General features: G+C 38.8%; 1 protein-coding gene across 24 annotated transcripts in view; it reads right to left on the bottom strand.

The window, feature by feature from the left end:
* The window catches only part of ZC3H12B (zinc finger CCCH-type containing 12B), a 344,821-nt gene that overhangs the window by 36,073 nt on the left and 295,658 nt on the right, over positions 1-13,090 (bottom strand). The window contains exons 3-4 of one of the 24 annotated variants that reach the window (XM_023525003.1): positions 9,337-9,379; positions 1,621-1,836 (exon numbers count right to left, since the gene is read on the bottom strand). The exons of 21 other annotated variants lie outside the window; for them this stretch is intronic. The gene's annotated coding sequence lies outside the window, so the exon portion shown is untranslated. The remainder of the gene's footprint in view (positions 1-1,620; positions 1,837-9,336; positions 9,380-13,090) is intronic. 2 more of the 24 variants (XM_023525004.1, XM_023525005.1) reach the window with 2 other exon arrangements.

Below are 13,090 nucleotides of genomic sequence, written 5' to 3'. Positions count from 1 at the left end.
AAGGATTATTCTGAATTCTTAATCTGACAGTTCATAGATCTCTATTTCTTTAAGGTCAATTATTGGAGCTTTATTAGTTTCCTTTGGTGGTGTCATATTATCTATTTTTTTGATCCTTGATTCCTTTGGTTGATATCTGTACACTTGAGTAATGGACTCTTTTTTTCCAGACTTAACAGGTTTGCTTTGTCAGAGACATTTCTTCACCAGCCAGCTCAGTTTGGGTTTCTGGGTATGTCTGCTGGTAATGTCTTTGGGCAGGTAGAGCCCACTATTATGATCTATATTTGAGTGAAACAACTTTTTGAGATTTGAGGACAAGGATGGGGGGTGTCATTGGCTAAGAACAGTTGGATAGAACTGCTGGCTTGGTTCCCTAACCAAGTGAGGCTATAGAATAGGGTCTGAGGTTGCCTGAATTCTCTGCTCATGCTTACTGGATGGTCAAGACCGGGCACCATATTCAGTAATACATGAGGTATTAATTAGCTTTCTGTTCATAAGACTGTTAAATGGATGACACAGCTTCCCATGTGCTCTAACTAGGATCGCTGGTTGGACAGGCTGAAGACTGTACTCAGCATTGAGCAAGGCTGTGAATTAGATTCCTTACCTGGTCATAGCAAAAGAAGCAGCTCTAAAACTGATAAATCTCTTTGTTTCTAGTCTTAACTCAAGATGACTCACTTCCCAAGATGACCCACTTCCCGAGCTGACCTACTTCTCCGGCCCCTGGCTAAATAGGGCCATTGGCTTTGCTCTGTAAACTATTAGGTCTGTTTTCCCTTCCCTTGGATCAGGGACCACTGGGCTGCCTAGTTTATAGGAATTTTCTCCAGCCCTTTTTGTCAGATGGAACTAGAAGATTCTTTCCAAAGCAGGTGGGGCTATGTCTCAGCCTCCTTGCCTAAAAGGGGTGGGAGGGCCTGGGAGCTACCCTCAACCTTGGTTATGAATTAATCCCCCTATTTGTGTATAACTGGGAAGCCTCCATGCCTGATACTTGCTTTGCTCTAGGGTAATCAGTTCTACCAACATGCTTCTAGGCTTGAGCACCACTGGACCAAATAACTTCAAGGAGTTGTCACCAACCCTTCTGGTCAAAGGGGTCTGAAAGGCATTCTCCACAGTGAGTGGTGCTATCACTCAGCACTTTTCCTGGGTGTGGGCAAACCAGGCTCTAGAGTCAGCAAAACTCAGTTGAGGATCTAAATCAGGCAGATCTGCACCCCACCAAGTTCCCTAATAAGAGTGCGCCCTTGTCTTGGTTCTGTAGATAAGCAAAGCTGCTGGTGGGATTATTACTTAAGCACTGAAGGCATGAACTTGGTCTGCTAAGATCCCTGTGATGTTTTTTGCAAGCCCCATACCCTATCCTCTGTCTTAGTCAGATTCCCAGTGGCTGGGCCCTGCAGATTTCCCTGCAACCCCCATGGTGCAAGATCAGAGTAGGGGCTCCCACAAAGTGACACACAATGCTAGGGGAGACCAGTTGTCTCACTGTGTTCTCTTTTTTCCAATTGAAGGAACCAGAGGCTCAGAAATCAGAGACCTCTCTGTGTGGTATTGCATCGTCCTGGGGGAGAAGCAATGTGGGCAACATGTATGTGGTTGTCTTACCCTTCTAATGCAGCCTGTCTTGGTCTTTGAGGTGCAGGTGGGTGCTTCAGCCTCACCCCCATGTTCTAGGATTCTCTCAGTGCAGTCTTGTTCTGGAATAGATGTTAGTTGTTCTTCTTGTAATGAGGAGTGAAGGCAGGAACAACCTATGTTGCCACCTTGGTTACATCATTCTGAGCTTCAGTTTTAATAACTATAAAGTGGAGGTGTTACTTTCTGGTCATGGTAAAGATTAAATAAGATAATAGATGTAATGTACTTTGTAAATTACATATCAGTTTAAAAATCTAATAAATATTTATGAAGCACTTACTGTAGGCGAGGCATTATTTTTGATACAATGATGTATAAAGAGTCCCTGACCTCAAAGGGTTTATAAGATTAGTGATTCATTATAAGTGGTATGGCATAATGGAAAGAGCACAGACACTGTAATCATAGACCTGTGTTCAAGTCTTAGCTCTGCTAATTTTCAGCCAAAGAATCTTATTAAAAGATTCTCACGAATTTATTGTACTCGAGTTTCTTGATGTTAAATGGAAATAATAATTGCCTGACATTACAAAAAATTATTTTTGTGATGATAAAATGATATAAACTGTAATAATAAAACCATATTTATTATGAAAGTTAGGTAGAATATAGAATATACTGAGATCATCTACAGCACACCAAACCACCACCATATCTTTACATACATAAAAGCAATAAAAGCAGATGTTGGTATGGGCATTGTATATTCGATCATTTTTTAATTATTGCATGTAATTAACATATAATAAAATTCATCCATTTAAAATATTAAATTTATTGGTTTTTGGTACATTTACAGATATGTGAAACCATCACCAATTTTAGAACATTTCATTAAATCAAAAGGAAATCCCGTGTGTCCACGGATTGGAAGGCTTAATATTGTTAAGATGGCAAGACTCCTTGATGTTATCTCCAGATTTAATTCAATCCCTATTAAAATCCCAATGGTGTTTTTTTTTCAGAAATAGAAAAATCTACCTTGAAATTCATATGGAATCTCAAGGTAACCAGAATAGCCAAAACAATCTTGACAAAGAATAAAATTGGAGGTCTCACACTTATAGATTTCAAAATGTATTACAAACTTAGGCAATGAAATAGTGTGGTACTGACATGAAGAGACATACAGTTCAATAGAATACAATAGAGAGTCCATAAAAAAAAAACTCTCTCATATATCATCAAATTATTTTCTACAAGGGTGCCAAGACCATTCAGTGGGGGGAAAAAAGTCTTTTCATTAAATGATATTGGGAAAACTGGATGTCTACATACAAAAGAATGAATTTGTACCCTTACCTTATGACATATACAAAAATTAGCTCAAAATGGTCATAAATGTAAGAGCTAACACTATAAAATTCTTAGAATAAAACAGAAAGAAATCTTCATGACATTGGCTTTGGTAATGATTTCTTGAATATGACACCATAAGAACAACAAAAGTAAAAAAATAGATAAAATACATCAAACTTAAAAACTTTTGAGCATTAAGTGACAGAAACAACAGAGTGAAAAGGCAATGTATGGAATCAGAGAAAATATTTGGAAAACATATATATGAAAGGGTTTAATAGCCAGAATATGTAAAGTGTTCCTAAAACTTCAAAAGAATGCAATTAAAAAACGGACAAAAGAGAGGTTCTGGTCAAGATGGCATGCTTGCCTCCTTCCATGACCACATTAAAATTGCAAATAAAATATAGAACAATCAACCTGGAGAACCATCCGAAGGTTAGATGAACAGAAGCTCTATTACTAAGGATATAAAGAAGACACCTTGAGACTGCTAGGAATGGCAGAGATGCAAAATTGGTTGGCCCTGCATCCATGTGTGGCAGTTGAGAATTGGGAGGGATATCTTGACTGCAGATGTCTTTCCTGAACAGCCAGGGGCAGCCCCACAATGGACTCTCTAGCTTGGAGCACCAGTGCTGGGAAGAACAGCCCCCACAAAATTGGGCTGTGAAAATCAGTGAGGCTTCTGTCATCTGAGTGAGAGAGAAGGCTGTGGGAAACCCAGGTGTTTCTCTTAAAGGGCTCACACACAGACTCCTTCACTCCCAGGCACTTACTCTGAATTTTGGCTGAGGGACTGCAGCTGGGAGGTGCCAGAAACATTCAGGGAGAAACTGAGTTGTGTGTTTTTAGGGCAAAAGCTAAAGGAAAAGCTGCCATGTCCCTGTGGTTTGCCCTCCTCCTGTGTAGCCAGCACATGGATGTAATCTTTCCTGTGTTGAGCTCTCCCCTACCCACGGACAAATATGAACTTTCATTGGCCTGGTAAACTCTACTCACTCCACCCTGGTGACTCTCTTGGACTCTGCCCCCACCAACTTGTGCAATGCCAGAGGATTTCGTGAGGCTCGTTGGCCCGGACTCAAGTTGTTCTTGAACAACTTTAGGGGGTCCAAGGGCCCGAATGAATGGCAGCTGGCCTTGGTGGGCTCTGAGACGTTTGCAAAGCAGGCTCAGGCTCAGCACTGGCACCAAATCTGAATCTACATTAACCTATTGAACACCACTTGCCCAATCCTGCTGACTCCCTGAGAACCCGCCTAACCTAACCCCCATTCACCCATATCACCTGAGGTTCTTTCAGCAGCTGAGACTTATGGACAGCTGGCAAGTGGTCACAGGCCTAGGGGTTCCCTGGGCCATGAGCTGAGGTGCCCCTAGCCTGACAGCCAACCTTGATTCACAGTGTGTCCTCTCCCACACACCTCCAAGACCAGCAAAGGCAGTGACCAACTGCAGATCACTTTGTAGCTCCTACCAGGTAGACCCAGAGTGGTAACATGCAGCAGATGCACAGGGTCCCCTTCCAAGAGCCAGCACACCTGGTGACCAACTTTAATCATAAGAAAACACCACCCAAACAGCCCCAAACATGGCACACACAAAGGGTGGTCTTGGCAGTCACCAGAGCCTTCTGGGTGAATCCTGCTCCATGGGATTAGCCACCACACAACAGCTCTATGCTGTGGTCTTGGCCAAGTCTCATAGCCAGTAAGCCCAAGGGTCAGTTCCACCTACTGACATGCCAATAATTCCAAGGCTCAACTATAATAAGAGAGCACACACAACCCACAGCACAGGTGATCGAGGAGACTGCATCACTGGGCCCCACAGGACAACTAACTATTTACAGCCACCCTACCAAGACCAGGAGACGTGGCAGATCTATATAATACATAGAAACAAATATAGAGAGGGAACCAAATGAGCAAACAAAAAACACATCTCGAATAAAGAGACAGGACAGGAAAAAACATCAGAAAACAAAATAAAACAAAACAAAATGGAGGCGAGCAATCCACCAGATGCAAAGTTCAAAACAATGGTTGTAAGGATGCTTAAGGAACTTAGTGAGAACTTCAACAAAGAGACAGCAAACATAAAAAAAGACATAGAAACCATGAAAAAACAGTCAGAAATGAATAATACGATACTGAAATGAAAATACACTAGAAGGAATCAAGAGGAAATTTGATAAAGCAGAAAACTGAATCAGTGATTTAGAAGATAAGGTAGTAGAAAACACCTAATCAGAACAGCAACAAGAAAAAAAAAATAAAAATGAAGATAGTTTAAGGGACGTATGAAACAACACCAAGCATAACAACATTCTCATCATAGGGGTACCAGCAGAAGAAAGAAACATGAGATTGAGAACTTATTTGATGGAATCATGACTGAAAACTTCCCTAATATGGCAAAGGAAATAGACATACATGTCCAGGAAGCACAGAGAAACTCAAACAAGATGAAACAGAAGAGACTCAAACCAGGACATATCAAAATTTAAATGGCAAAGGTTCAAGACAATGAGAGAATCTTAAAATCAGCAAGAGAAAGGTAGTTAGTTAACTATAAGGGAGCTCTCATAAGACTGCCAGAAGATTTCTCAACAGAAACTTTGCAAGCCAGAAGGACTTGGAACAAAATATTCAAAGTGATGAAAAGCAAGGTCCTACAACCAAGACTACTTTACCCAGAAAGGCTATCATTTAAAATTGAAGGAGAGATAAAGAGCTGCTCAGATAAGAAAAAGCTAAAGGATTTTATCACCACCAAACCAGTACTATTTTTTGAAAAGATTTTAATTTTCTTCACTGGATACAGTCTTGGCACCCTTATCCGTGTTCAAGTGCTGAGAAGAGAAGTGCTCAGAACCTCTGGCTAGAAAAACCAGTAGAGATTGTGGTTGAGTGAGACAGAGTCTAAGAGAGTAGCAGACGTTCATCTTAAAGGGCCCGTGCCTGGATTACTCTGAGCTCCAGCTCTGGGCCAGCCACTCAAGGAGTGCCACAGACACATAGGGAGACACTGAGTTGTTGGGCTTCAGGGCAAGGACTGGAAGGGTGGCTTTTTCCCGAACAGAAGCACTGCCAGTATCCATTGTTCCTTGGTTGAGTTCTGCCCCCTCCCAGCATGCAGATGCAGGTAGCCACTATACCTGAGTCTCCATCAGCTTGGATAACACAGGTCAGTCCACCCAGAGGATTCCCTGAGACTCTGCCTCTCCCAGCTTGCTGGCCCGCCCAAGTGCCTAATGATCTGAGGTGGAGCTGAAGTGGTGATGCTAGCTCTGGAGAGTGGCTGCAAACACAGATGAAGCTTTGCTCACCCACCGCTCACATCCTGCTGTGCAACCCAGTTACTAAAAGGCCACAGATTGGTTCCTGTCTGCAGCCTGAGGGTTCGGGACCCCTAGTTTATTCAATATAAATGGCCTGTCTTGGCTCATGCTGAAGACTTTCCTGAAATCTCTCAAAGGCTCACAAAACCCAAAGAAGCAGCAGGTGACCTTGGCGTGCTCCATAATTCTTATTGAGCAGCATTAACCCCATCATTAGTAGCAGCCAGTCGGTTTCTGGCTTGGCCTCTTGAGGCACTTCTAAGCTCAGCACAAGTAGCAGCCATCTGTAGATTGCTTGGTGACTCTTACCAGATAGCCCAGGAAGTGCACAGGCTGTGGCTGAACTTGGCCTGTGGTTGGGCCCCTCCCAGGAGACCTTTGGCCTGGCACGCCCAGTGGCCTGCTTCTACCACTGATGGAGCCAAAGTACCACCTGGGGTTGCATCTGAGGAAAACACACTAGCAGGAAAGATTGGGCAGGCACTAGAGCTCTGTTAAAGTGAATGCTACTCTCTCTGCAGGGTTGGCTTTTCACTGGCCAGTACTCACAAATTATCAGTCCCAAGGGTCAATTCCTCCCATCAAAGTTCAAACAGCAACCAAGGCTCAGCTACATCAAGAGGGGACACAACTCACACAAGAGACACACCTTGAGCACCTCGCTCAGGTGACCAGGGAAGACTCTGCCACTGGGAACCATAACATACCTACTACATAAAGCCACTCTACTAACACTGATAGACTTTCTACCTAATACATAGAAACAAACACAGGGAGGCAACCATAATGGGGAGACAAAAAAAACATGTCCCACATGGAAGAATAGAACAAAGCTCCAGAAAAAGAACTTAACAAAGTAGAGACAAGCAATCTACTAGATGCAGAGTTCAAAACAAAAACTGGTTACGAGGAGGCTCAATGAACTTAGGAGGAGAGTAGATGAACTCAGTGAGAACTTTAACAAAGATATAGAAAACATAAAAATGGAGATGGAAAACATAAAAAAGAACCAGTCAGAAATGAAGAATACAATATTTGATTGAAGAGTACATTAGAGAAAACCAACAGGTTGGGAGAAGTGGAGGATTGAATCAACAATTTAGAGGATAGGGTAGCAGAGAACATCCAACCAGAGCAGAAACAAACAAACAAAAAGAATCCAAAAATAAATGAAGATAATTTAAGGGGTCTCTGGGACAATATCAAGTGCCACGACATTTGCATCATAGAGGTACCAGAAGGAGAAGAGAGAGAGCAAGAAATTGAAATCATATTTCAAGAAATAATGACTGAAAACTTCTCTAACTTGGTGAAGGAAATAGACATACAGGAAGCACAGGGAGTCTAAAACAAGATGCACCCACAGAGTTCCACACCAAGACACATCATAATCAAAATGCCAAAGGTTAAAGACAAAGAGAGAATCTTAAAAGCAGCAAGAGAAAAGCAATTAGTTACCTACAAAGGAGCTCCCATAAGACTGTCAGTTGATTTCTTAACAGAAACTTTGCAGGCCAGAAGGGCTTGGCACAAAATATTCAAAGCGATGAAAAGCCAGGACCTACAATCAAGATTACTCTACCTAGCAAAGCTATTGTTTACAACTGTAGAACAGATAGAGAAATTTCCAGACAAGAAAAAGCTAAAGGAGTTCATCACCACCAAGCCAATATTATAGAAAGTGTTGGAGAGACTTCTTTATTAAGAAAGAAAAATATGTATCAAAAATAGAATAAAACTGTCAATAATGGCATATCTATCACCAAGTACTTTAATGCAAAAAACATTAAATGATCTAATCAAAAGATAGGTTAGCTGAACTGATAAGAAAATAAGACGCTTATATAGGCTGCCTACAAGAGAATCACTTCAGATTAAAAGACACACAGAAACTAAAAGTAAATGGCCGAAAAAAAAATTTCATGATGGACCTAGAGGGTATTGTGCTGAATGGAGTAGATCAGACAGAGAAGGGCAAATGACATATGATTTTATGTACATGTGGAATCTAAAACAAAACAAAACAAAACAAAACAAAACCCAAAAACAAACTCATAGATAGAGGGAATATTTGAGGGTTACCAGATGGGAGAGGGTTGCGGGGTTTAGGTGAAAAAGGGGGAAGAGATTAAGAGGAAAGGTACAAAGCGGTAGTTAAAAAAATAGTCATGGAGATATAAAGAATAGCATAAGGAATATGGTCAATAATATTGTAATGACTGTGTACAGTGTCAGAAGGGTACTAGATTTATAGGGGTGATCAATTCGAGAGTTGTATGGATGTCTGATCACTATGTTGTACACCTGATACTAATATGAGATTGTATGCTGACTGCTGTTGAAACAAAAAGTATTTTCTGAAAAAAAAAGAAAAGAATAAATTGTTAGAAAATTTACATATGTGGCAGGGTGAAAGTTCTGAAGAGCAAATAACACTACATTCGAATACCTCCCCCCTCAAGAGAGAGAGAGAGAGAGAGAGAGAGAGAGAGAGAGAGAGAGAGAGAGAGAGAGAGACACACATCTCAGCTGCAAAGACAAATACTGACTCAAGTGAAAGGATGGAAAATGATACTCCAAGCATATGGCATCCAGAGAAGAGCGGGTATAGCCATACTTAATTCTGATAAAATAGACTTGAAGATAAAAAATGTAACGAGACAAAAATGGATACTTCATAATGAAAAGGGGGACAATACTTTGAGAAGGCATAACATATCAATATATATGCTCTCAATCAAAAGATATACAGCAACTACTAGCAGAAATAATGAGAGAAACTGACAGAAACACAATTATAGTAGGGGACCTAAATACTCAACTGTCAGCTATGGATTGAACATCCAAATAAAAAATCAATAAGGAAATACCATCCTTAAATGAGACCAATTAGACATAATAGACATTTACAGAGCCTGTCATCCCAAAATGTCAGATTATACATTCTTCTCTAGCGCACATGGAACATCCTCAATAATAGACCATATATTAGGACACAAAAACTAGCCTCAACAAATTTAAGAAGATTGAAATCATACCAAGCATATTCTCCAACCACAATGTTTTCAATCTGGAGATCAACTGCAAAAAAGAAAGAAGAAAAAGTCACAAATATATAAAGATTAAACAACATGCTACTAAAAAATGATTGGGTCATAGAAGAAACAAAAGGAGAGATCAGGAGATACATAGAAACAAATGTGAATGAAAATACAACATATCAAAACTGTTGAGACACAGCAACAGCAGTAATAAGAGGAAAGTTCATATCATTACAGGCCTATCTCAAGAAACAAGAAAAACAATCCCCGCCCCCCAAAATCCAACATTGCATCTTAAAGAAGTAGAACAAGAAGCACAAATGAAGCCCAAAGTCAACAGAAGGAAGGAAATAATAAAAATTAGAGCAGAATTAAGTGAAATTGAGAATAAAAAGGCAATACAAAATTAAAGGAACAAAGAGCTAGCTCTTTGAGAAGATCAAAAAAATTAACAATACCCTGGCTAGACTCACTAAGGACAAAAGAGACAGGACACAAATAAACAAAATCAGAAATGAAAGAGAAGTTACGACGGATACTACCAAAATGCAAAGTATCATACAAGACTACTATGAAAGATTATATGCCACCAAATTCAATAACCTAGAAGAAATGTACAAGTTCTTAGAAATATACAACCTTTCTATACTGAATTATGTAAAATTATAAAGTGAAATAGACTGATCAACAGTAAGGAAACTGAAATAATCATCAAAAACCTCCCAAAAAGTAAAAGTCTGGGACCTGTTGGTTTCACTAGCAAATTCCACCAAACATTCAAAAATGATTTAATATCTGTTCTTCTCAAACTTTTCCAAAAATTTAAAGAAGAGGCCATACTTCCTAATTCATTTTATGAGGCTAACATTTCCTAGATACCAAAAGCTGGTAAAGATAACACTATAAAAGAAAACTATAAACAAATATTTCTGATGAATGTAGACACAGAAATCCTAAAGAAAATAATAGCAAATTTAATAAACAATACATTAAAAAGATTATACATCACGATCAAGTTTGGTTCATTCCAGCAACACAGGGATGATGCAACACACACCACATAAACAAAATAAAGTATAAAAATCATATGATCATTTCAATAGGTGTAGAAATGTCATTTGACGAGAAGCAGCATCCATTTAGGATTAGCAAAAATCCATAGTGTTCCTATACATTAACAATAAATTTTCAGAAAAAGAAACTGAAAATAAAACAATCCCTTTTGCAATTGCAACAAAAGAAATAAAATACCTAGGAATAAAACTAATGAAGAATGTGATGGAATTATAAACTGAAAAGTATAAAATATTATTAAAGAAATTGAAGGAGGAACAATAAAATAAAAAGATATTCCATATTCATGGATTAGAAAAATCAACATAATTAAAAAGGCTGTATTATCTAAAGCAACATACAAATTTAATGCAATACCCATCAAAATCTCAATAACATTTTTAAAGAAATAGAAGAAAAAGTCATCAGATTTGTATGGAATCCTAAAAGACTCCAAACACCCAAAGCAATCTTGAGAAAAAAGAACAAGGCCACAAGTATCACTTGGACTGACCTAAAATTATACTACAAAGTGACAATAATCAAAACAGCATGGTATTGGCAGAAAAATAGACACACAGACCAATGGAACAGAATTGAGACTCCAGAAATAAATCCACATATATATGGGCAAATAATTTTTGACAAAGGAGCCAAAAACATACAATGGAGAAAATAAAGCCTTGTCAATAAATGGTGGTGGGAAAATTGGAAAGCCACCCGCAAAAGAATGACATTAGAATGCTGTCTGTCACCATACACCAAAATTAACTCAAAATGGATCAAAGACCTAAATATAAGATCTGAAACAATAAACTAAACTCATGAACCTTGGTTGCAGAGAGGATTTTATGAATTTAATCTCAAAGGTAAGGACTATAAAAACAAAAATAAATGAATGGGACTGTAGCAAACTAAAAAGCTTCTGCGCAGCAAAAGAAACCATCAACAAAACAAAGAGGGAACCAACTGAATGAGAGAAGATATTTGCAAACAAGACTTCTGATAAAGTTTTAACAACCAAAATATAGAAGGAACTCATACAACTTAACAACAAAATACAGGTAAATTAAAGAATGGGCAGAGGATCTGAATAGGCACTTCTCCCAAGAAGACAGACAAAAGACCAACACAAATGAAAAGATGATCAACTTCACTAGCTATTATGGAAATGCAAATCAAACCCCAAGGAGATACCACGTCACACTGTCAGAATGTCTATCATCAACAGGACAAGTGTCACAGAGGTTGTGGGGAAAAAGGAACCCTCATTCACTGCTGGTGGGAATGTAAAAGGGTACTGCCACTACGAAAAATAGTATGGAGGTTCCTTAAAAAAATTAAGAATAGATGCCGAAATGATCCAGCAACGCCTCTTCTGCTATCTACCCAAAATTTTGAAAATATTTATCTGTAAAGATATACGCACCCTGATGTTCATAGCAGCATTATACATGGTGGCCAAGACATGGAAATAACTGAAGTGCCTTTCAATAGATGATTGGATAAAGAAGAGGTGGTACATATATATACTGGAATATTAGTCATAAGAAAAGGTGAAATACTGCAATTTGCAACAATTTGGATGAATCTTTTTTTTTCTTTTGACAATTACAATGGGAAATTGTAAAGTCAAGTTGGTTAACGGTTCACTTAAAATCTTTTGTGACTTATCGATTATTTTTCCTCTGATTTTGTTCTATTGCGTACTAAGAGGTATATTAAAATTTCCATTGTAATTGTAGATTTCTATTTCTTTTATACATATATATTTCTTAACTTTTAATTAAGTTTATTGGGGTAACATTTGTTAACACAATTATATAATTTTCAGGTGTACATTATCATTTGATATCTGCATATTCTATTGGGTGTTTACCACCCAAATTCCAGTTTCCTTCATCTACCATATATTTCACCCCCTTTACCTACTTCACCCTCCCCCAACCCCATTATATTTGACCCCCTTTATCTCGTCTACCTCCCCTCACCTCCCCCGCCCCCTACCCTCTGGTAACCACTAGTCTATATCCCATGTCCATGAGTCTCTGTTTGTTTGTCCTGTTCCTTTGTTGCTTTTAGGTTGATATCCCACATATAAGTGATATCATGTGATTTTTCAACTTTTTCTGTCTGACTTATTTCGCTTAGCACGATTATCTTGAGGTCCATCCATGTTGTCGCAAATGGCAATATTTCATCTCTTCTTATGGCTGAGTAATATTCCATTGTACACATGTACTACAGCTTCTTTAGCCAATCATCTATCATAGGATACTTCATTTGCTTCCATGTCCTGGTCACTGTGAATAGTGGGGCTATGAACATCAGTGTGCAAATATCTTTTTGGATATGGGTTTTCAAGTCTTTGGGGTAAATACCCAGTAGAGGGATTGTTGGATCATATGGTAGATCAATTCTTAGTTTTCTGAGGAACCTCCATGCTGTTTTCCAAAGTGGCTGTACCAATCTGAAGTCCAAAGAGCACTGTATGAGGGTTCTTTTTTCCATATCTTCTCCAACATATAGCTAGAATTGTTGAGCATCTTTTCAAATATTTGTTGGCCATTTGTATGTTCTCTAGGAAAAATTGTCTGTTCAGGTCCTCTGCCCATGTTTTGATTGGATTATTTGTTTTCTTTTGTTGTTATTGAGTTGTATGAGTTCATTGTATATTTTGGATATTAGGCCCTTATCA

The sequence above is a fragment of the Pteropus vampyrus genome, unplaced genomic scaffold (assembly GCF_000151845.1).
Source record: "Pteropus vampyrus isolate Shadow unplaced genomic scaffold, Pvam_2.0 Scaffold516, whole genome shotgun sequence".
NCBI lineage: Eukaryota > Metazoa > Chordata > Mammalia > Chiroptera > Pteropodidae > Pteropus > Pteropus vampyrus.
The sequence above is the reverse complement of the archived record's forward strand: the minus strand, read 5'-3'. Positions and strand labels throughout refer to the sequence as shown.